General features: G+C 39.2%; 1 non-coding gene across 1 annotated transcript; it reads right to left on the minus strand.

The window, feature by feature from the left end:
- Positions 1-23141: 23141 nt before the first annotated feature.
- On the minus strand, positions 23142-23215 carry TRNAN-GUU (transfer RNA asparagine (anticodon GUU)). The gene has a single exon. It is a non-coding gene; the product is annotated as a tRNA-Asn (tRNA).
- Between the last annotated feature and the right edge of the window lie 1619 nt (positions 23216-24834).

Genomic DNA, 24834 nt, shown 5'->3' on the forward strand with positions numbered 1-24834 from the left:
TCCCTGGTTGGGGAACTAAGATCCCACATGCTGTATGGTGTGGCCAAATTTTTTTTTTTAAGTCTTTGCCTTCTAAAAATGACTCCATGAAGCAATCTCATTATGGCAGATAATTAACAGCTCTGTTGCCTTATGGAAGCCACCTAAATTTCTTCTTGAACTTTTCTATGGAATTTTCCTATACTTGTTCAGTTTACAGGAAGAAGTCAAGGTCCAGAAAACCAAATGAACAGCAGACAGTGGTTAATTGCTGTTGTTAATTGGTTTGAAGGAATCTTAGCAGCTACAAATCTATTAGTAGATGGATATAAGGACTTCCGCCAATGGTTTTCCCAATATTTCAAATATAAAAACTCTGTTTGAATGTCAAAATACCTCTAGAACTGAAAAATGAATAATGACAAAACTAAATTAGTTTTAGTTTAGTAAGTCACACAAAATTAGTAACACTTTTAATTCATCTCTACATTCCTAATCATAACAGCATCTGTATACATTTGAGAATTAGCACAGAGATGATAGTTGGTAAGCATGGAGATTAAGGGGCCTCCGTAATTTCTGACCCACAAGTAGGCAACCACTGACCTACAGCTTACCCTGCCTGTGTTCTTCAGTCTTCCAGTAGGTGGCTCAGTGGTAAAGAATCCACCTACAATGCAGGAGACGCAAGACATGGGTTTGATCCCTGGGTCAGGAAGATCCCTTGATCCCTAGAAGTATTCTTGCCAGAGGAACCTGATGGGCTATGTCCATGGGGTGGCAAAGAGTTGGACAAGACTGAAGTGAATGAGCACAGTAGAGAATAATTAACTTATCACTTAAAAAAAATGAGAGGAAATAAGAAAAAGTCAAACATGGCTGTAGCAAGTTTCTGGCTTATTGGTTCTCTTGTTAAATTCAGGAATTGATAAATTTTTTAATCCAAATTATCTTCAGTTAGAAAATACATTTTTGCAAGTTACTGAATCTTTTAAACATTCTAATTGTAAAGCATTTGCTATCTGTGACAGTAATTCTCAACAATATCAGATTTTTAATTAATTAGTTAAATTTACTATGCCAGGTCTGAGTTGCAGCATGTGAGATTTAGTTCCCTGATCAGGGATTGAACCCAGGCCCCCTGCATTGGCAGTATGGAATCTTAGTCACTGGACCCATCAGGGAAATTCCCCAATAATATCAGATTTAACAACCCTTTTTGTAAGGAATATTCCTAATGTCCCCCTTCATAGCCTACTTTGTTTATTTATGACACCAAAACAAACAAGCCCAAACAGCAATTTATTACTTTCATGATTCTGTGGGTTCACATGGCAGTTTTTCTGTTTGGTGTGATAAGTGAGGCTCAGGACAGCTAAGGTGTCAAAATGGTCTCATTCACACAACTGGCAGTTGGTGCTGGCTGGAAGCTCAGCTGGGCAGATCAGTGCAGGCCATACCTGTCTTCCAGGTGAGGCCCTCTACGTGACTGCTCAGGCCTCTTCACAGCATGGCAGCCGGATTCTAAAAATCTGGTTACTTGAGACCTCCTTGGTGGTCCAGTGGTGAGTACCGCACACCTCCACTGCAGGGGGTGGGGTTTGGATCCCCGAGTGGGGAAGTATGATGCTGCATGCCACACGGCACAGCCAAAAAAGAAAAAAAAAAAATCTGGCTACCTTATTAGATCTTTTAGTGTAGCCATACTGGAGCAATTATATATTGAATATGCATTTAATGAATTATTTTCTTCTATTCCTTTGTTAAATTACCGTTGGGGTGCTGCTTTCATTTTTTAAAACATTGGGCCCCAGATAGATTCTATTATGTAAGAATTTCATTTCATGACATGTGATAGATGATGTTTTCAGAGACGGCCACAACAATCTCTCCCACCTCACAGGTTCTTTGACAATATAACCTTGCCACTCCAACATCGACAGATGAGGCTGTTTTGCCTTTCCTTGAATTTGGGCAGAATCCTGTGACCTGTTTTGACCAATAGAATCCAGCAAAAATATGCTGTGTAACTTTGGGGGTCTTAAGTTGTGGCATGGCTTAAGAGATTTGCAGTTTCTACCTTTGCTCCAAGGAACAAAAGATTTCCCTGCTTTTGCAGTAACTGCACAACTGACTCCATTAATATCTTATTCAACTGACTGTGTACATCAGAGCCAGGACTAGGGTGAAGGGAGAGGGGTACTCACCTTGGGCACAAAATTTAAAAGTCTCCTTAAATTTAAACTTAGTAATCAAGATCAACAATATTTTGACACAATCTTTTAAAACATCCAATTAATGCCAAAAAAAAAACTTATGATGAAGAAAGTAACAACATTTTAAAGATAAGATATATAGAGTAAGTTTTCCCATAACTCTGACACAATATCTTTACGTCATTTAGTGACATTATGTCCGTAACAACTTTTCCTAAATCATGAGTCTTTATGTGTAGCTTCTGATAGAACTTTTCAGTATTACTTTATACTGAAGGGCTACTGATTTACACTAGTATTAATGTACTATTAACGTGTTTGGGAGTTGGTGATGGACAGGGAGGCCTGGCATGCTGCGATTCATGGGGTCGCAAAGAGCTGGACACGACTGAGTGACTGAACTAAACTGACTGAACGTATTTGTAGTAGGATATGGCTCAGGGTGTCTTTATTTTTTTCTATTGAAATAGAGTTGACATACAATATTGTGTTAGTTTCAGGTGTACTACATACTGATTTGACATTTGCATACATTATGAAACAATCATCATGAGAAGTCCAGTAACCATCTACCCTCAGACTAAGTTATTATAGTATCATTGACCATATTCTCTAATTCAATGCATGTTTTTAAATTCCATCAGGAGGCCTTCCCCCCTGGCTCAGGGGTGAAGAATCTGCCTGCCAATCCAGGAGACACAGGTTCGATCCCTGGTCCTGAAAGAACCCATGTGTTGCAGGGCAACTAAGCCCATGTGCCACAACTACTGAAGGCTCCATGCCCTAGAGCCTGTGCGCCACAAGAAAAGTCACCACAGTGAGAAACTTGAGCACCGCAACTAGAGAATAACCCCCACTTGCGGCAACTAGAGAAAAGCCCACACAGCAACGAAGACCCAGCACAACCAAAAATAAATAAAATAATGATTTTTTAAATAAAAGGGCAGGGGTTCCCAGTGGACCCATCTAATTAGAAGGAAAAAAAAAAAGACTCTAGCAGGACTGAAGAGTATTTTTCATTGTGCAGAACAGAGTAAAGTTTGGGGCAACACCAAACAAACTGCCCCTTCTCCAAGGCCAGTGGTGCCCCGCATGTCAAGTCATTGTATCAACCCTAAACGCACCTCATTTCCAAACTGCAGCGTAGGGGCTGCCCTGAGTGAGAACCACTGGAGATGATCATCAGAGTGTGAGTGAATCAGATAACAGGCTATATGTAAGCATCTTTTTAAAACTGTCTTGGATACACATTTAAGGTTGATTTGAACTTTAATTAAGTCACACATAAAGGTTCTCTAGGGTTTTTAAAAATTAAAGAGCTTTTAGATATGATAATGCACATTCTGCTTTAAAGACTAGACAGTGATAAAAGCCTAAAGCTGAAGCAACCACACACTAATCACAATATTCCATTTAAAGCCCTCCACTGGAAGAGCTATAACAACTGTACTGTTATTCATCTCTTTCTTTCATCTGGCCACAATTAAGGTAATCAAGGGTTATGAAGTTTTATTTAGTCATGTCTTTCACAATTTTGTTCTAAATTCAGGCTTTTTTATTTGAGCAGAATGTTGTGCATCTCAACCAATTATTTCCTCTGCACTAATTCACAATGATATAGGCATACCTTGTTTTATTGTGCTTAACCTTACTGTCTTTCATAGATTTTATTGCACTGTTTACAGAGTGAAGGTTTGTGGCAACCCTGCATTGAGCAAGTCCATTGGTGTCATTTTTCCAAGAGCATTTGCTCACTCTCTATCTCTGCATCACATTATGGTAACTCTCACAATAATTTGAATTTTTTCATTACTATGGCATGTTATGGTTATCCATGACCAGTAATCTGTGATGTTACCATTATATTTTTTTTAAGCATTTTTCAGCAATAAAGTATTTTAAAATTAAGGTGTGTACATTTAGGCATAATGCTACTGCACACTTGAAAGTATAAACATAACATTTATATGCAATGGAAAACCAAAAATTCATGTGGAATACTTTACTGCAGTAATCTAGAACCAAATTCATGATATCTCTGACATATGCCTGTAATCAACTTTTTATTCCCATTTGTATAGGAAAAAAAAAAATTTATAAGAAGAAATGTCCAAAACTCCCATACATTAAAACAAGCTCCTAAAACTTACAGATTTTTCTATGATTACTAACTCTGAAAGCACATATAAATTCTAAGATGCTTTTATTTTGTTCTGTTTAGGAAATGGCAAAAATCTAATTAAGTCAGATTAACTGAAAACAATTTCAGGTGCACCCCTAAGATTTTCTCCCTCTACCTTAATGGTGGGCTACTTAATGCCACTTAAAGGTACATGCTTCTGAACACATCACTTCTTAACTCCGTGTCCCAAACATTTAATCATGCATTTAATTTAACTAAGGGCTTCCCTGATAGCTCAGTTGGTAAAGAATCTGCCTGAAATGTGGGAGACCTGGGTTCGACCACTGGGTTGGTAAGATTCCCTGGAGAAGGGAAAGGCTACCCACTCCAGTATTCTGGCCTGGTTGCAAAGAGTCGACTGAGCGACTTTTACTTTCACTTTAATTTAACTAACAGTTACAATCATAATATTCTAGGCACTTCTAATTGCATATAGGTGTCTTAGATTATTAAAACAAAAAGACTTTACTAAAAACATCCCTGAATTCTTGGTTATTTGGATAATTAAGAATCAGGGGTGGTGTTCCCAGGGTCATCAACTATAATGTTCTGCAGACCTGATGGTTCCTTTGAGTTCTATAGGATTTTGTGAATTTTCCAAAAACTTGTTTCAGTTCCAACAAAGGCAGTTAACTTAACTAAGAAATAACTTAAACAGCCTATTTTTTCTGTTGTCCTACAACACCTTACATTAGAATTCAAAGACATTAAAGAATAAGGCAGATTGCCTTCTGAGATTCCTACAACATGTAGTTTTCAGATGGCCTATAAAAATCTGATCCCTTATCTTATAAAATGCTGTAATAGTAGAACATATATGCCAAATAAACTGTCCTTTTTTTTCCCTTTGTTTTTTAAATAGAAGTCTCCAGTGAGCCTTTTAAACCTAATTATTGATTTATGATCTCAAGACTCTTCCATTAGGAAGTTCTCTTCCTATTTTGGTAATCTATTTTTGGCAGAAGAATCTAGGCCAAATACAAAGTTTCTTGAATAATTTCTGGAATGAAAACTGTTGAAAGTTCTCTATAAATATACTCTGAGTTTAGAGCATTAAAATGGTATTGAAAACTCAGTCTACAATACCAAGTATGCTGTTACACACTCCAATATAATATATGTCTTTAAGGCAAATTTAATGGGCCTGTTGGTTACATCCTACAGTATAGCAAAATTTTGTTTCATTTGAAGCATGAAATTTGGTGAGTATCAAATTCACCTTTCGGAGTCCTCTATGAATATAACTTCGGTGTTTATAAGCCACCACTAACATTTATTAATTACAATCCTTTCTCTCAAGAAGTTTAAGATATGGGAAAAAGTATAAAAGTTGATGTAATGCCATTGCTATTTGCATACAGTGTGAACATTTATATAGAAATTCCAAAATGGAAAACTAGAAGAGTATTTAAAAATATTTTCTAAGTTCGGTAAATGGCTTATTACTACAGGCATTGCTAAGTAGGTTCAGTCATGTCCAACTCTTTGAAATCCTATGGACCATAGTCCACCAGACTCCTCTGTCCATGGGATTCTCCAGGCAAGAATACTAGAGTGGGTTGCCACACCCTCCTCCAGGGGAATCTTCCCCACCCAGGGATCAAACCTGAGTTTCCTGTGTCTTCTGCATTGGAAGGCAGGTTCTTTACCACTAGCACCACCTGGGAAGCCCACTAAAGGCATTAAGAACATATTAAAATACATAATAATGAGTTCTCATTATTCTCCCTAAAGAATGGCTCTAAAACTGCACAAGCTGCAGCCCCCTACAAAACCTGGATCCACCCCAGCAAGGAAATAAACAAGACATAATTTCCACATGAGCATGATTCTTGGCTAAGATATTTCAAAATGCTGTAACCACAGAGATAGGCAAGATTCTTGGATGACAAAACTCAATCCTATTAAAATGTCAAGTCTCTCAAAATCAAATTGGGCATTTAATGTAAGAGCAATGCATATTCCAATAATATTTAGAAAGCATAACAAAACTTTGGGAAAATCCAGGAAACATCTGGAAAAATATAAGAATCATCAAGGAATTTTTGAAAAAGATAATTAATTAAATGAAATGAAGGGGAAAATGATTGTTTTCCCAGATATAAAACATAAACTTGCAATAGTTTAAACCATGTGGCAGTACTGTAAAAATGCATATACAGAACAAAATGAATATTATTATGTCTAAAAAATAATAAATGATAAAGAATATTGGAGTGGGTTTTCATTCCCTTCTCCAGGGGATCTTCCCAGCCCAAGGACTGTCTTACAGGCAGATTCTTGACCAACTGAGCCACCAAGGAAGTTCCACCCCCAAAAGAATTTATCAGGAGAGGGAAGATGTGTTAGGAAAATGGAGATCTCATATCATTTTCTCAGATAAACTAAATAGATGAAGTAGTGAAATTTTTTATAGATCAAATTATAGAAAAATTATAAGAAACCTTGATATTTATCAAACTTTACAGAAGAATGTTTTTTAAAGCTTAGAAATAATGAAATAAGTTACAAAATAAGATATCAACAGAACCAACAATATAAAAATTTAAAACATCTGTACATACACACAAAACATTACAAATGAAAGACAAGCAATCTATGGAGATAAAATAGTTTCTGCACGTATGCAAGATTAATATTGGCTGTACATAAAAATCTCATACAAAGCTAAAAGAAAAGTACCAACATCCCAAAAGATAAGTATGCAAAAATCATGCACAAACAGTCTGGGAGTTCCTCAAAAGTTCAAATACAGTGTGATCATGCTGCTGCTACTGCTGCTAAGTCGCTTCAGTCCGACTCTGTGAGACCCCATAGACAGCAGCCCACCAGGCTCCTCTGTCCCTGGGATTCTCCAGGCAAGAACACTGGAGTGAGTTGCCATTTCCTTCTCCAATGCATGAAAGTGAAAAGTGAAAGTGAAGTCGCTCAGCTGTGTCCAACTCTTAGCGACCCCATGGGCTGCAGCCCACCAGGCTCCTCCGTCCATGGGATTTTCCAGGCAAGAGTACTGGAGTGGGGTGCCATTGCCTTCTCCGACAGTGTGATCCTATGACCCAGCAATTGCATGCCTAGGTATATGCCCAAGAGAAGTGAGAATACATGTCCACACAAAAACCTGTGCATTATAGCACGCAGAACTCTGCTCAAGGTTGCATGGCAGCCTGGATGTGAGGGGAGTTTGGGGAAAATGAATACATGTATATGTATGGCTGAGTCCCCTTGCGGTCCACCTGAAACTATCACAACACTGTCAATCAGCTATATGCCAATATAAAATAAAAAGTTAAAAAAAAACTTATAATGTTCAAAAAAGCACTACTCATGACAATCAAAATGTAGAAACAACACCAATAACCATCAACTGATGAGTAGAAATAAAATGTGTAAAATCCATATGACAGATTATTGGGCAATAAAAAAGAATGAAGTACTGATATTTGCTACAACATGGCTGAAGTTTGAAGACTTAAGCTAAGAGAAAGAAGTCAGCCACAGCAGCCCTGTATTACCATAGCCTATGAAATGTTTGTGTGACTCTATGGAACATCCAGAGCAAGCAGACATAGGGACACAGAGAGTACAGATGAGCGGTCGCCCAGGTCTGGGGTGGGTTTCAAGGAAGATGAGAAATGACTGCCAGTGGGTACCAGATTCCTTGTTGGAGTCATGAAAATGCTCCCAAATTACCCATAGCAATGACTGCACAGCTCTGTGAATATATTAAAAATTACTGAACTGTACACTATAACTGGGTGAATTGTACATATGTGAATTGTATCAACATATAGTTGTTGCTCAGTTGCTAAATCACGTCTGACTCCTTGTGACACCATGGACTGTAGCACACCAGGCTCCTCTGTCCTTCACTATCTCCCAGAGTTTGCTCAAATTCATATCCATTAAGTCAGTGATGCTACCTAACCACCTCATCCTCTGCCACCTTCTTCTTTTACCTTCAATATTTCCCAGCATCACGGTCTTTCCAATATATAGTACATTTATTCAATATACTATATATAGTATATTCTATCACTATACTACATATTATAGCAATATACAATATTATAAATAGCTTTATTATAACACACAGTCATATCACAGAAGAGAGAGCAAGAGAACAAACATGAGGAAATTACCAACATCCCCAATAGCCAAAGAAATAAAAACCAGAGCAATAAGGAAACACTCTTCTTACCAATCAAAATAATAGGGGGGTAGTTTTTTATTTTTTTTATGCATGTCAAGTAAATTTTTTTTTTTTTCCATTTATTTTTATTAGTTGGAGGCTAATTACTTTACAATATTGTAGTGGTTTTTGTCATACATTGACATGAATCAGGGGGGTAGTTTTTAAATGGTAATTCTCACTGCGGCCAGAAAGATGGCAAAATAGATATTCTCACATATTGTCAGTGAGGGTGCAAAGTGGCCCAGCACTTGCTAAAGGCAGTTCAGCAACATATATCAAGAACTTCAAATACAGTAACACTCTGCCTCAGCAGTGTTGTTCATAAAAATATCATCTGCGAAATTCATTATAAATATGAGGGAGGAGTCATTATATACAAAGATTCACATTTCATTATCATGTATGACAGTGAAGAAAGGAAACATTATAAATGTTCAGTGGTATTGAAATAGTTACATGTGCTATGGAATACACACTAAATGGAATATTACACAGTCACTAAAAATGTATTGTATACTTGCCTGGGTAAATTATTTTTACATGATATTTACATGTAAAATTACAAGACATGAAGGAAAAGTGACAGCACAAAAATGGATGCACAATATGATTTACAACTAAGCCTAACTTTTCCCCCTTTTGTTTGTATTCTCAAATTATCTTTAATAAGCCACATTTAAAAATTTTAAGAAATACCTAAGAGAAAAGATAAAACAGTAGCAATAACTACAATCCAAGTCACTACATGATACGGGGCTTATGGATGCTATAATGAGCACCAGATAGTCAGAGAGGAGTTTCAAACTCAAAGTTTCAGTGTTTCATCTGCAAGTGACTTTAAGTTTCAAGGCTTCTCTTCCCAAAAAAATGTCATTCCATGAACTCTCACTTATGTTAATAGACCCCTTGGCTCTGGCATCTACAAACAAAAAGCAATAAATTCATGATGATGTACATCTCAATCCATTTTGTGAGACATGACATATTTTCCCTTTAGTCCCAACCCTGCTTCTACAACTGTATTTACAATAAACATTCACTCAAATTATTTTCTATCTAGATTAGTCTAATATGTTTTTAAAGAAAAGATAGTACAATATATAACCTGCTTTAAATTGCCACAAATAGAATAAAAAATGACAACAACTTTAAGGAAAAACTACTCACAATAAAAATGGAATACATTTTATTCTTCAAAAAAAATCCTAGTGGCAACATCCTGGATGGGGCCTCCCAGATGGCTCCATGGTAAAGAATCTGCCTTCAAATGCAGGAGATGCGGGTTCAATCCCTGTGTCGGGAGGATCCCGTGGAGGAAGAAATGGCAACCCACTCCAGTATTTTTGCCTGGGAAATCCCATGGACAGAGGAGCCTGGCGGGCTGCTGTCCATGGGGTTGCAAAGAGTTGGACATGTCTGAGCAGGTAAGTTCATGTTATTTAATTTCAGAAATTTCTTTGAAACAAATTCTGGAGCTGGATCACCCACTCTCACTGGCCAGCTGGCACTGAAGACCCATCCCTGGTGTAGAATGGGGCACAGAGAATCTCTGTCATGAGGGGGGTGGTACAGTTATTAAAATGCGCATGGAATGAACAGGAGTAGCATACTGGTGAAAGGGAATGCACCAGTCATCACAGTATCTCAGGACTTTGAGAAATGAAAAAGCAGTAGTTAGAAGACTGTTGCTGAGAACTATGGATGCACCAGAGAAAGTCAATGAAAGACTGGGGTTAAATAATCACCAATTAGAAATGAATGTGCAATCAGACAGCCTCTTTGGCACCATTTAAGGAGACTCTCATCTCCTATGAGTGGAGAGCAGGAAAGGCTGAGGGTCAAGTCCAAGACTCAATTACTGCAAGAGGAGCCAAGCTCCAGAAGAGAGTGAATGCTCAGGCTTGGCCCATCTGCTGCTTAAGAACAGAGCCTGTTCGAAAGGAGTTGACCCCACGGCGTGTTATGGGGATATGCTACTTCCCCCATTCTCCCCAGCCTCTGGGCCCGCAGAAGTAGCCCACCCCACCCCATGAAAGGCCACCCCTCCCTCCTTGTTTCAAGATGATGCAGAGTCCTCTGTCTTGCAAGAATAAACACATTTCCCTCAGACCTACCCCCCACCTCCCTTCTGGCCATCAAATAAGTAGGGTTAAGTCTACTTAACCTGTGTAACCCCACCTGCTAAGAGAAGAGATTATGCCCCCAAAAGGAGCCACAGGACCAAGCGAACATGTACCAGCAAAAGCCAAGAGTTTTTGTGTATCTGTTTTAAGTATTTATTTATTTGGCTGTGCCAGGTCTTAGTTGGGGCATGCAAGATCTTTAGTTGCATGCAGCAAATGAACTCTTAGTTGCAGCATGTGGGATCTACAGTTCCCCTACCTGGGATCAAACCTGGGCCCCCCCCTCCCTCACTGGCCTCCCTGCATTGACAGTTCAGAGTCAGTCACCGGACCACCAGCAAAGTCCCAAGAGTATGTTTGAATCAAAGGGTATTGGATCAAAGTGAGTAGAAGACAAAGCTGGATAAAGGAAAGCTGATCAATATGGACAACCCTATGACACAGGATTTAACCCTAAATAAGTATCCTGGAAGATGATACCAACACATGCTGCGACTCTGAGAAGCTTGTAGGAAACGTGGCTACATTTGATGAAGAGGGAACCCCAGAACTGCCACAGTAGACAGGAAAATAAAAGTTCAAAAGGTTCAGAGGAATGTTCTAGAGTGGATTACTATGTTAGGTCAGCAAACTCACTCACCAACACTGTTCTGTGGGAGAGCCCAGGGGATGCTCCTGAATAAATAAACACCAGGGTGAGAGGGACCAATGTCATTGTCAAGATCAGTGTGACTGTCATCTGTGGGCTGGGCTGACACTGGGAATGCTCCTACAGAACTGGGCTCCCTGATAGCAATTGGGACAGTATAATGTTGAATAGAGGGCAGGGTGTGGGCAATTCTTGTACTCACTGGCAAGGTTAGATTGAAGGAGTGGGGAAGGGTGGAGTCTGACCCATTGAGATATGGAGATGTCACAGAACATGGCACCCTTAGGAACAAGATGGATAAGCAGCCAATAGGCATAGTGCCCGAACTACGCAATCAAGAAACATTAAGGATCGATCTTCAAGGACTGAAAACAATCACCCCAACAAAAGGCAACCACAATCTGCCTAGATTCTGGATCTGAGCCATTCCTCAAGCTGGGAACCCACTAATTAAAGCTTGGCTGTATCCTGGGAGGAAGAATCCTACCACATATGGTATTTATGATGAAGATTCTCCCAGTCTTTCCCCCAAATGGACACATAACTGTTCACTCCAGTACATAGGGGGAAAAGGAATTCCCAGACATTCCAAGGCCAAAGGGTCTGAATTAACACTGATGCACTTTCACAATTCAGGTAACAAATGGAGTCCTGGTCTCAGAGAACACGCAGCAGTGCTGAATGCATAGATGCATAATTGATATGGATATACTTGGTGGTTGGCAGAAAGCCCCACACTGTTTCCTTGGTCTGTGGGGCATGAGCTACCTACCCTAGTGGGAGAGGTCAGATGGGAAGCTTTGAAAGTGCGTCCTTATGCCCCCAACCAGCTAGAAAATAAAAACCATATCATGTCACAAGGAGAAGAGCAGAGACTCCCGCCACTTCAAGCTCTAAGGGATGCAGAGGAAGTCCTCATCATATCTGCATTGAATTCACTGGCTTTATCTTTCCAAAAATCACATGGATCCTGGAGGATGATAGTGGACTGCCACAAATTTTATCAAGTGGTGGCCCTGATTGTACCTGCAATTAACAAGGTCCAGGGTGTATACGCAGTGGCCATCCCACCAGGAAGGAAGGTCAGAAGCAGTCTGCATTCATGTGGGACAGGCACAAGTTAAATTTCCAATTTAGTTCCACGGTCATGTTAATTATTTCACCCCATTCATTGTATGGTCTGAGCAGCCTGGACTACCTAGACATTCTGCAGAATCGTTAGGTGGTCCACCCTAATGATAACGTCATGACAGGCAAAGCAGATAAGCAAGAAGGCAAAGTACATCAGAAGCCTTGGTATGATACATGCTGTCCAGGAATGGATCCTCTGCTTATGCAGAGGCCACCATGTTGGTGAAGTTACAAGGAATCCTATGGTTGGGAGACCCCTTCGGAAAGTAATTGGCAAAGTAGTGCATCTCACACTTCCCACCACTAAGAAAATGGCCAATGCCTGCTAGGGCTCTTCAGGTTCCACAATGAATGTCACTGCTTCAACCCATTTATCAGGTGACATGAAGGGCTGAGTGGAGTCCAGAGCAGGAAAGGGTACCGCTGTAAATCTGGACTGTAATGCAAGCAGCCTTGCCAGTATGGCCATACAACTCAACATATCCCATGGTCTCAGATGTGTCTCTGGTGGAAAAAGTTGCCTTGTGGAGTTAATGGCCATCCCACAAATGAGAATCATAATATAAACCCTTAGAGTTCTGGAACAAGGCCATACCATCTGCAGCCAATAGTTACACACCATCCAAAACCCATCCTTGAACACACTCCAGGGTTGAGGTACAGTGCACCTGACCACAATGTCATTGAGTAATCATGAGACCAGAACCACCATCCTGAGCTGGGCTCTGTCAGACCCACAATGTTATAAAGTCGAGCAGCTCCACAGTCATCCAGGATGAGATGGAAATGATCCTTCAGGATGACAGTCAAAGGAGCTGCGGGAGCGGCTGGCCTAAAACCCTACATCACCCACCAGTACTGCCCTAGTCCCTCTCCTTCAACCAACATCTACAGCCAAATTTGAGGGGGGGCGGTCTCTTATGAAGAGGTGACGATGGAGGAAAAGAGCTAAATAAAGTCACAAAGGATCAGGTCAGTGCACGGGTGCAAGCCAAAGACTGACACCAATTATACTGCCGGACAGCAGGGACCCAATTATACTACTGAGCAGCAGTGAGGACAAAGCCTATCAATGGGCAGAGTTTCAGGTGGTCCCTCAAGATAGAGAGAAAGAAAGCCCAAGGAAAGAATAGAGACAGTGCTTGGCTAGTTAGGTAAAAGATTGGAAGATTGGTGTAGTAGCATGTCCTCAAAAAAGACCCCTAACAATCCTACAGTTCCCTACACATGTCTCTATTCTCATAAACAACTGGAGTTTGTGGATCTAAGTACAGCCTACAACTCCTCTGATCAGTAAGATGCAGAGAAAGTGACATATTGAGACTTCCATGCTCACCGGGCAACAAGAAAGCCTAGCATCTTTCATTCTCTCCCTTTTGGAGCCCTGGACTGACACTTAAAGAAAACCATGCTGGGGAATTCCTTGATTGTCCAGTAGCCTCTGAGCTTTCACTGCCAAGGGCCTAGTTTCATTCCCTGGTCTGGGAACTAAGACCTCTGCAAGCTGTGGGGCGCAGCCAAAAAAAAAAAAGAAGAAAACTAGGCTGCCCTTATGGAGAGAGGCCCAGAGAAGCCCCGAAGGGTAAGATGTCTTTTGGAGAAAGAGGCCAGGCAGAGAAGCCAAGCACCAGGCATCTGGTCCCAGTTCCAATCTGAGCACAACCCCATGAGACCTGACGTCAATCAAGGCATTGCTTAGCTAAGTCCCTGGAGTCAAGAGAGATAATAAAAGGGCTGTTTTAAGACACTGAGTGTTATAGTGGTTTATTACACAACAAAAGATAACTAAAACAGGACCTGGTACCTGAAAATGGTGTCTGCCTTGACAAAAATCTAAAACATGTGGCATTAGAATCGGGACCAGGATGGAGCTCCTTCAACAGATCAAAGTGAAGACTTGAAAGACAGCAATGAAATTGCTCTTGGAGACCGAAGGAAAGCTGACCTGAGTATTATGATGTCATAACAGCATGTTGTGCAAACACACATGACACACCCAGTGGTGAAACTCTCACCCGCACTTTGGGAAAGAGAAAAGGTAGCTAAGGAACACATGAGTCTGGCTGAGGAAATTTACAGGCAGACTGTTCAAAGACCGTTTTTGCTTTATTTTGTTTTTGCTTTTAGCTGCCTGTGAAAAGTAATTAGAAGTAAAAAAAAAAAAAAGTACACCCATGGTGAATTCATGTCAAAATATGGCAAAACCAATACAATATTGTAAAGTAAAAATAAATAAAACTGAAAAAAAAAAAAAGAAAAAAGAAATTTTTTTTTAAAAGGAAGTATTTAGTTTTTGAGCAGATTTAAAGAAATAGAAAGCAACCAAGATGTACTGAATTTGAAAACAATTCACAAGGTAAGAAATGGACTCAGAAGAAAAGGGGGGAAAAAAAAATCCGGGACGCACAAAGTAAAACATAGCTCAGTGTCAAGTTCAGGTTAAGGGTGGGACCGTGAGACACTTTGTTGAAACCTCAGGAAGATTTTAGGTGATGTGTCATAAAGTCCTTTCAGCTGAACAAAGAGTCTTCTAAGAATCCTCTGGGTGTGCCTCATATGGCCTCTCTCCCAGACAACAGGGCTTCTAAGAATCCCAAGGACGTAGTCCCAGAGGAACTTCACAGGCCCGTTTCAGAAAAATACGTAGCTGTGGCTTTCACCCAGTGGAGTTAGCTGCGATCTGATACAAACAAAATGCATGATGTTTTAAATGAACTGTATCCATTTGGACTGAAAAGAACAGTCATTTCATGATGAAAAGAGGTCTCAAGACCCTCAAACTTCTGCAGGCAGTAAGCGGGCTGACAGCTGCTTACCTTCAGAGAGGGGCTGTTTACTATGGAAAAGGAAGGATGACTCAGGGCAGAGCCAAGAGGCTTGGAAACTAATCCTAGAGATCGGGACTGGCCTACAGTGAAGGACCAGGAACGTGTGCCCTGCTTGATTTCCAGTATTCTTGCCTGGAATCCCATGGACAGAGGAGCCTGGTGCTATAGTCCATGGGGTCACAAAGAGTCGGACACAACTGAGCGCTTTAACTTAACTAATGACTGTTTAGTATGGAGGTTCAGAGGCATAGCACCTTTGTCTTGATTTGGGATATTTTTGAAAGGTCTTCTCAGCTTCAAAGTTTCCCATGGGTCTCTGTTGTAGCTCCACCCGATTTCAACTCCTTCTTCTGTCCAATCTCATTTTCCCTTAGAGTACTTCACCTCTTGTACCCAAATCCCAGCATCTTAGTATCTGTTTCCCTGGGAACCTGACCTGTGAACCAACTGTCTCAATACCATATGTTGAAAATGCATTCCTCTCCCCACTGTTCTGTAGGGCTACCTTATTTTTTCTAAACAGGCTTTATTTTTTAGAACAGTTTTGTATTTGTTAAAAAAAAGTTAAGAAGACAATGCAGAGTAATCACATACCCCACACTCAGTTTCCTCTGTTATTAATCTTACATTAATATAGTACATTTGTTACAATTCTTAAATCTACACTGGCACATTATTATTACTAAAGTCCACAGGTTATTCCGATTTCCTTAGTTTTTGCCTAAAGTCTTTATTCCATCCAGGACACCACATTCCATTCATTTGTCTCCTTAGACTCCTCTTGGCTGTGACAATTTCTCAGACTTCTCTTGCTTTTGATGACCTTGATAGTTGCAAGGAGTACTGGTCAGACATTCTGTAGGATGACCTTGCACTGACAATGACCTGATCTTTTTATCAGACTAGAGGTTTTCATCAGAACAGACTGGATTACGAGTTTGGGAGAGGAAGACCACAGACATGAAATGTCATCACCAAGGGTACAAGCTATCAACATGACTTATCACCCTTGAGGTCCTGACCCCCTGCTGCAGGCAGTGTTTGTCAGATTTCTCCACTGGAACACTACTCTTTCTTCACCCCCAACCTCCAGCCACTTTCCCTACTGTACTCTTCAGAAGAAAATCACTGCACAACACACACTTAAGGAGTGGGGAGTTCTGCTCCCCTCCCCCACCTCTCCTTGAGAGCCTACCTTCTTAAAAAAATTAAATGCCCTTAAGGATGGTTCTTAAATAAGTAGACCACAGGAAATAACTTCATCAATAACCTATTTTCTTACATGCTTTATAGTAGGTCTTATATAACAAGGGGAAACAAATCCCCTAAATATCATTTCTAAAACTGTGGCAAAAATATACATTAATTTTACCCTCTTAATCCTTTTAAGTGCACAGTTCATAGTATAGGTACATTTAGAATGCTGTACAACCAATCTCCCTCTTTTCATCTTACAAAATTGAAACTCTATACCCATTAAACCAGTTCTACACTCCCCTGCTTCCCCCAGCTTCTGGCAGTCACCATCCATCTTAAATACTTTATTTCTGAATTTGACTACTCTAGGTATCTCCTCGGAGAAGGCAATGGCACCCCACTCCAGTACTCTTGCCTGGAAAATCCCATGGATGGAGGAGCCTGGTCGGCTGCAGTCCATGGGGTCACTAAGAGTCGGACACGACTGAGCGACTTCACTTTCACTTCTCACTTTCATGCATTGGAGAAGGAAATGGCAACCCACTCTAGTGTTCTTGCCTGGAGAATCCCAGGGACGGGGGAGCCTGGTGGGCTGCCGTCTATGGGGTTGCACAGAGTCGGACATGACTGAAGCGACTTAGCAGCAGCAGCAGGTATCTCCTATGAGTGGCATCATACAGTATTTGTATTTTTGTGACACGCTTGCTTCACATAGTATAATGTCCTTGAGCTTCATCCATGTTGTAGTGTGTGTCAGAATGGTTTTCCTTTTCAAGGCAAAATAATATTCTACTGTATGTATGTATCACATTTTGCTTATCCATTGATCTGTTGACAATTTGGGCTGCTTCCATATTTTAGCTATTGTCAAATAATTCTACTATGAACATGGGTATACACATATCTCTTTGACATCCTACTTTCAATCCTTTTGGGTATGTATTCACAAGTAGAATTGCTGGATTTTATAGTAATTCTATTTTTTATTTTTTGAAAAACTGCCATACTATTTTCCATAGTGACTGCACCATCTTATGTTCCCACCAGCAATGCACAAGACTTCCTATTTCTCTACATCCTCACCAACACTTGTTATTTTCCACTTGTTGTTGTTTTTGTCTTTCAGGATAGCCATCCTAATCCATACAAGGTAGTATCTATTGTGGTTTTGATTTGCATTTCCCTAATGGTTAGTGATGTTGAGCTTCTTTGCACATACTTAATGGCTATTTGTATACCTTCTTTAGAGAAATCTCTACTCAAATACTTGTGCATTTTTAAATTGGATTTTTTTGTTGTTGAGGTATAGGAGTTCCGTATATATTCTGGATGTTACATCTCTAACAGATACATCATATGCAAATATTTTGTCCCATTCTATGGGATGCCTTTTCACTCTACTGATAGTGTCCTTTGCTTGTAAAGACAGTTTTAATTCCTGATATAGTTTATCAATTTATCTATTTTTGCTCTTGTTGTCTGTGCTTTTGGCATCACATCCAATAAACAGAACCAAATCCAATGTCATAAAGCAGTCCCCCTGTTTTCTTCTAAGAGTTGTATAATTTTAGATCTTGCAGTTAGGTATTTGATCCATTTCAGGTTGATTTTTGTACAGAGTGTAAAGTAAGGGCCCAACTTCATTCTTCTGCATGTGGATATTCAGGTTTCCTCACACTATTTGTTGAAAAGGTTGTCTTTTCACATTAAGTGGTCTGGTTGGACACTCTTGTTGAAAATTATTGATCACACATGCAAAGGTTTACTTCTGAGCTCCTTATTCTCCCTCAATGTTGATTTTAAGAGAGAAAAAACAGAATTCAAAACTTTATCTACAGTATGAGTTCAGGCATTATTTTTAAGTTATAAAGATGTCAGTTAACAAAAATAAAACATGTTCATTATAGATAACAAACTTACTTTTGGAAAGTAAAGTATAAAAAAAAATCACTGATAATCTTATTTTGGTATATTCTTCCTTTTGTGTAATCTTATTTTGGTATAAATCTATGCCAAAATACTGATGGTATTATATCATTAGAGAAAATAGATCAATTCAGTCTCATTACAAAAGTGGGACCATGCTCTTTGGATAGTTTTGAATCTAGCTTTGTATACCTAATGAAATATTTTAACATTGTCCAAAGGCATTTTTCCTGAAACATTTTGTAAATGGTTATATAGTAATCCAATGTTTAATATACCATAATTTATTTCTCTATTTCCATTAGTGTTGCATATTTCACCTTGCTTGTAATTTCTCACTATTATAAATAATGTTGCAGTAAATATCACTGTACTTAAATTTGTCTATATATTTATTATTACAATCTTAGGTATACACTACTTTAATAAATAACAAGAAAAAATTTTGCTAGAAGAAGGTAAAACTTTTCTGTGGATTCTTACATGCTGACTCTTTCTAGAATGGTTTTCCTCAGTCATATTTGAAACTAAACTTTCCACAAATTTAAGCATAGTTTTTGTACTACACAGATCAGATTTTCCTTTATAATTACATATAGTTTCAAAATAACGGGACCACTATTCGTGTTCCTCCAACAGAGGACTCAAGATCAAAATTCTTTTTTAAGATCAAAATTCTTAAGATTTTAGAATATATTATTTGGGAAACCAAGAATCATCATCTCGTATTGCGACTTTTAATCTTAAATCTCATCTTGGTTTTAAAGTTTAAAATGTATTTTCAAAAAATAAAAGAAAAAGTTAATTGAAACGCCCTAATGTCTAGAAGGTTGTTTTTCTTTTTTTTTTTAATGGGTGGGAGTAATAGAAGAGCATTTTATTTGCTTATAGACAAAATTCAACAGTTCAAATAAATAGTAAATTTGTCATACTTCCTAGCTTAACAACACAAACTTATTCTTAGCAAGTTTGTCATAGATGACTAAGTCAAAAGTGAACAAGCATGGAAAACAGATTTCTAATTCCTATTATTTTTCCTAACCTTTATGTGTAAATACTTATCTGATAGGGTTTGGTAGTAAATTTATTTTTGAGTCTGATTTATGACAATTTAAAATTCACACTTCAACTTAATAATCCATATATTTGCAGTTTAAAAGTTACATTTTGGCATCACCAACTCAATGGACATCAGTTAAACTCCGGGAGTTGGTGATGGACAGAAAAGCCTGGCGTGCTGCAGTCCATGGGGTCACCAAGAATCACAGGACTGAACTACTGAACTGAACTGAACTTTGGTGACAGAAAGAGGAGGTTTATGGGATATTAACATTGTTTCACATATTGACCAAGATAATTAGGAAAGTGTGTTTATTTTGTAAAAATTTCTTCAGTTGTACTCCTAGAGATTTGTGCACATTTCTTTATGTATTTAAGCTTAATAGAGTTCCTTTTAAAATTACATTTTAAGGGGTTTCTTAAAGATATGAATCTCTACATTTTGAAATTTAAATACTGAACAATTAAAATTTGAATGGCTTTTCTTAAAAATTTAAGCTATGAAAACAATTTAAAACTGAGGTATGTAGTACAATTTTACAGATACCCTTTATTCTCACATCTTTCTTGTAAGTTCAACAGATGTTTCTGAAAGAGTGGATGGATGATTCACTTTGCTGCTCAGCAGAAACTAACATTGCATTGTAAATCAACCATGCTCCAATAAAAATTTTAAAAAACCAAATACATGTAAAACAACACACACACAATTGTTCTCAATATGCAAAAACACAAACCACGTGAACACCACCAAAAGGCTCAACATAAAGCACCTTAAATGAAATGCTGCAGCAGATAAAATTAACATTCTTAATTATCGGAAAGGTTTCAACTTCTTAAACTATTTTCTAGTTAAATGCATTATGGCTTTTTCTACCACCGATGTATCTCTGCTCTGCCTAGTTTTAACAATCAGTTGAACATTTCAGGCAACACAGCCCACCAACCTTCAGAGAAATAAAGTTAAAATTCATGTGGGCACTACTCATTAGGATGTATTATGAATGCAGAAACAAGGCAGTTGTGTTTCTTTGGCAGCTTAATGTTTTTTTGCCCCTCCCCCCCAAACCTTGTATCACATGGTATCAAATACAGGTGTTACAAATGAAGACAGAAGGTATTAGCCATGTGGGACATGCCCAACTTCCATTATGTAAAGAAATGCTACAATACAAAAAACCTCTTTAAATTGTTAATTATTTTAAATCACACAACTATGACTTTCTCTAATTGGTGTGTATAAACCATAGTACCTGATTAACCTTTTATTGTATTTCGTCAATGAGTTTCCCTCTGATTTGACATACTAACTTTAAGTATATCACTGTTCATCAGGAACATACTTACATGCTTAGATGCTCAACAAAACCTTTTAAATGCGTTTCAAACTTTAACTAATGCTCTAAATGATCTCGGCATAGCCTGGGCTTCGTTGATATCACAGACCCATGAAACTAGGAATAAAATAACACTCCCCAGAAACAGCATTTATCACATCTATACCCAACACACACTGTACAAAGCCAACACATTCATAAATATTTAAGCAAGTTTTCTAAAATGTTTCTCATCTATTCTATCTGTATGCAACAGCCCAGCACAAAGAAAATCACTAAGCACTTGCCCACATAATAAAATCAACTACTTACATTAGAGAGCAGTTTTGCACTCCTCACCCCACCTCCTTTCTCATGTAATCCTATCTCTCTACTTTCTGGCCTCTAAATCCCATTAGCTGCCTGAATAGGATGAAGTAGAATATACTTAGAAATTTAGGATCAAGTTTAAAACTGCCACCTAGGCCCTGTCAAGTGCAAATCCTGGTAACTCTCTCACACAGGTGTCCTGAAATAGGGTCAGACTGGGCACCCCAACAGCCAAACACCAGTCAGGGGTGGTGAGAATTCCTAGACACCAGGTTAACCCTCTAGGCTTAGCTTGAACCTGTTCTTTTTCTTCTTCCATATTTTCTCTGGGCTATTCCAACCCACCTCTATTTCTAACCTTGTCTTCTGGACACAAATGCTATCAACTTGTTTTCCAAAGACACATTTCACAGGAAGATTTCATTCCACATAGTTTTCATTTCAAGACAATGAGGCAGCACAATGAATACATAATTTAACAATGCCCCTTAGCATTTCATGAATGTTCAGTGGGGTTTTTTTTTTTTTTCTTTCCTTTGTGAAATTTGGAACAAAATATTAATGAAACTTCAGAAAAACCAATTAAAGTATTACCTTTGGTTTTAAATTAACTAGTCAATCAAGTAGCTCTATTTTAGAGGAGAGAACTTCTGAGTAGGAATTACAGGATTGAGGAGTGTGGGCTCTAAAGCCTGACAACTGGGGTTTTAAACTGCACTGTGCTAGGAACCAAAGGTGACTTCAGGCCATTCACTCAGCACCACACGGAGACTCAGTTGGCGCATCTGTACAACAGGAACCATGGGACGTACCTGGGAGGGTTGCTGCACAGGTCTCACACTTTCATCCAGGAAAGCACTTGGATCAGTGCCTGGCAAGTAGTAGGCATGCAAAAAACATTAGCCTTTATTAATATGTTAACCTGGAGGAAATATGAAGAAGAGCATAACTGTATATTCTCAGGGATAAGACATACCACTTTTCTCCAGAATCATCTTTCAAATTAATCTATACCCAAGACAATAATTATCATGATGAACCTGTGATTAAGTCTCAAGGCAGCATATATTTAGAGAACAAAGTACAAGGTAACTATTTTGCGAGAGTTTTGTGAAACGGTAATATGCATATAGAATGTCGAAGCAAAATATATTAGCAGTTTCACTTTTAATCTTTCTCATTTTTTTTTAGTTTAACAACACAGTTGTAAAATAAAACTTTCTCCCTTTCTGAGTATATGGGACATATTGCAGGTATTATTCTTTTCTCTATTACATTCTAAAACTTAAGTACAAAAAGTAAAATATACACATACTCTTACAATAGTGTCACACAAAGACTTTATTTATGACACATTTCTGAGTTTCCCAACGCGAGGGTTAGTCAGGCCAAGTGAAATTCTGGGTTATTTGTTGACAGGGAGCACACAAGATGATGCACAATTCAAACTGCGGGGCGGGGCGGTTGGTGAACAAACACCTGGAGCGTCTTCAGTCAACGTACAGCTTGAACTTGACAGTAAAGACGTACATTCAGTCAACCTCAGACACAGTGAGGCTCCTGAAGCGGAACGCCGGCCCCTCAGGCGGCGCGGGAGCCGCGACGGCGGGTTCGAGGCCGGGACGCGGCGGCCGCCTCAGCGCGCGCGCTCGGCGCCGGAGCCCAGCGGGCGGGGCAGCAGCCGGGCGGCCCGGGCGCCCGGGCGAGGGCGGGCGTCTAGGAACGAAGGGCGTGTAAGTGAAAGCACGCGGGGGCTGAAAGGCGCGGGACGCACACGCCCGGCCCGGGGCTGCCAGGAAGCGCCCACCTGCCCGCACGCGGAGCCAGGCGGTTGGAGGAGGGGCCCCTGAGCGCCCGGAAGCTGAATTCCCTCCCTCCGCCTGCCCGCGGACCACGCAGTGAGACTCGCGGTGCTTCTTCACCGGCTCTGAAAATCCAGCTCAGCGTAGCCCAGAAGCCTCAACCCCATGATTTGTGCAAAACTGCCGGCGACAATCTTGTAAAATAGAAGAGCGTCCCTGGGTGGGCTCGAACCACCAACCTTTCGGTTAACAGCCGAACGCGCTAACCGATTGCGCCACAGAGACTCCGATGCGGTTGCCACCTCCAGCCATAACCTTTATGAAGAATAATAAAGGCAGCGCATGAATGTTTCTTTCTTTTCCGCTTGCTGATTCCTCTCATTAAAATCCGACTTTTCCAGTTAGCATTTCTAACCCTTTAATTCTATTTTCCACCTTTAAGCATACTGTAAAATTATAAAATACACCAAGATCGAACATAATTTCATACTGCAAGAGTGTTAAAATCTTGCTGTTACTCCCCATCCCCCTCCCGTTTGGAACGTTTTGTTTCAGGGAGTTAACTATTTATTATGCTTGTTTTATAGGGAAATAAAAACTTTAATCTTATGAGTTGAGAAACTTTCCTTTTGTTTCAAACTCTGTCCGGCACTTTGATCACTAATCTTCATAATTTTCTTGTGTAGCATTCCCAAGGTCATCTGAATTGTATCTGCCTTCTTCATTTTTATATTCAGGTATTATTAAATTCGTATATGCAATTCCCATTTGTTGTGTACTAATCTCTAGTGCAATTACTCGTCACTTACATTTTGTTACTGGAAAAAGACATTGGGAAAAAGCTACAGTAACATTCTTTAATCTCTGTACACTGTAGTTAATCGCTAAATTCACTCCTGAGTCTCCCTGAAATTAGCCTGTACACCTACATTTGAACTATGCCACTGAAAACATACATTTCACAGGATATTTACAACCCAATTTGAGGAAAGAAAAGTTAGAGAAGAAAAAAAAGTATGATTTATGACTAACACCTGAAAATCCCTAACATAGAAACACCTGTGGCAAACATTACACCCCTGTAAATACATTATATGAAAATCATACCCTTTGTGTGACTGTGTCCTGACACCTTTAGAGATAATCTTCAAAACCCTAGACACTCTCCCCTCCCTTCCCGCCTCAGAGAATTGCTACTTTTCACTTGACAGATCTATATTTAAATTTTTAACCGTCACTAAATTGCTGTCTAGAATCCCTTGAGGAAGAATTCATATCTTGATTTATAGAAGTTGTATGTGATCTGCCTTACTCCAATCAACATTTTGAGTTCCTGTGGCTTGATAAGACAACTTAAATTGGCTTTGGAACCTATTAGTGAAGTTCCTTGAAAGCACTGAGATATCAAACAGCTGTGAATTCATACCAAGCTGTACCACTCTGCCCTCAAAAAAACAAAAAACAAAAAACCTTTTAGAAATGCATTTGAAAATTTTGAATTAAAAAAAAAAATCCAGGAAGTACTTATAAAGAACATATGAGTCTGCTTTCATTATATGATGCTACCTCCATACTTAAGTTTTATGTACCTGTTAATGTGAGCAAAAACTGTGAGACACTGGTTTTTCTTCTCTGAATACCAAAATGAGTATTCTCTCCTTTGCGATTGTGCTTGTTCAGTTAGAAGAGACTGCAACTAGTACCTCACCACCCTTTCATTCAGTATTTACTCTGCCGCTTGAAATATTAGGAACGGTTCTATTCATTAGATTATCTAAACCTCCAATCTTCTTTTCGTCACTTCAGTCATCATCCTAACACTTTAACTTCTAGAAAGAGAGATGCTGAAAAACAGTTGATGAGAAAAAATAAATAATGGGCTCATCATACACTAATTATTTAAT

This window comes from Odocoileus virginianus, chromosome 9 (assembly GCF_023699985.2).
Source record: "Odocoileus virginianus isolate 20LAN1187 ecotype Illinois chromosome 9, Ovbor_1.2, whole genome shotgun sequence".
Taxonomy (NCBI): domain Eukaryota; kingdom Metazoa; phylum Chordata; class Mammalia; order Artiodactyla; family Cervidae; genus Odocoileus; species Odocoileus virginianus.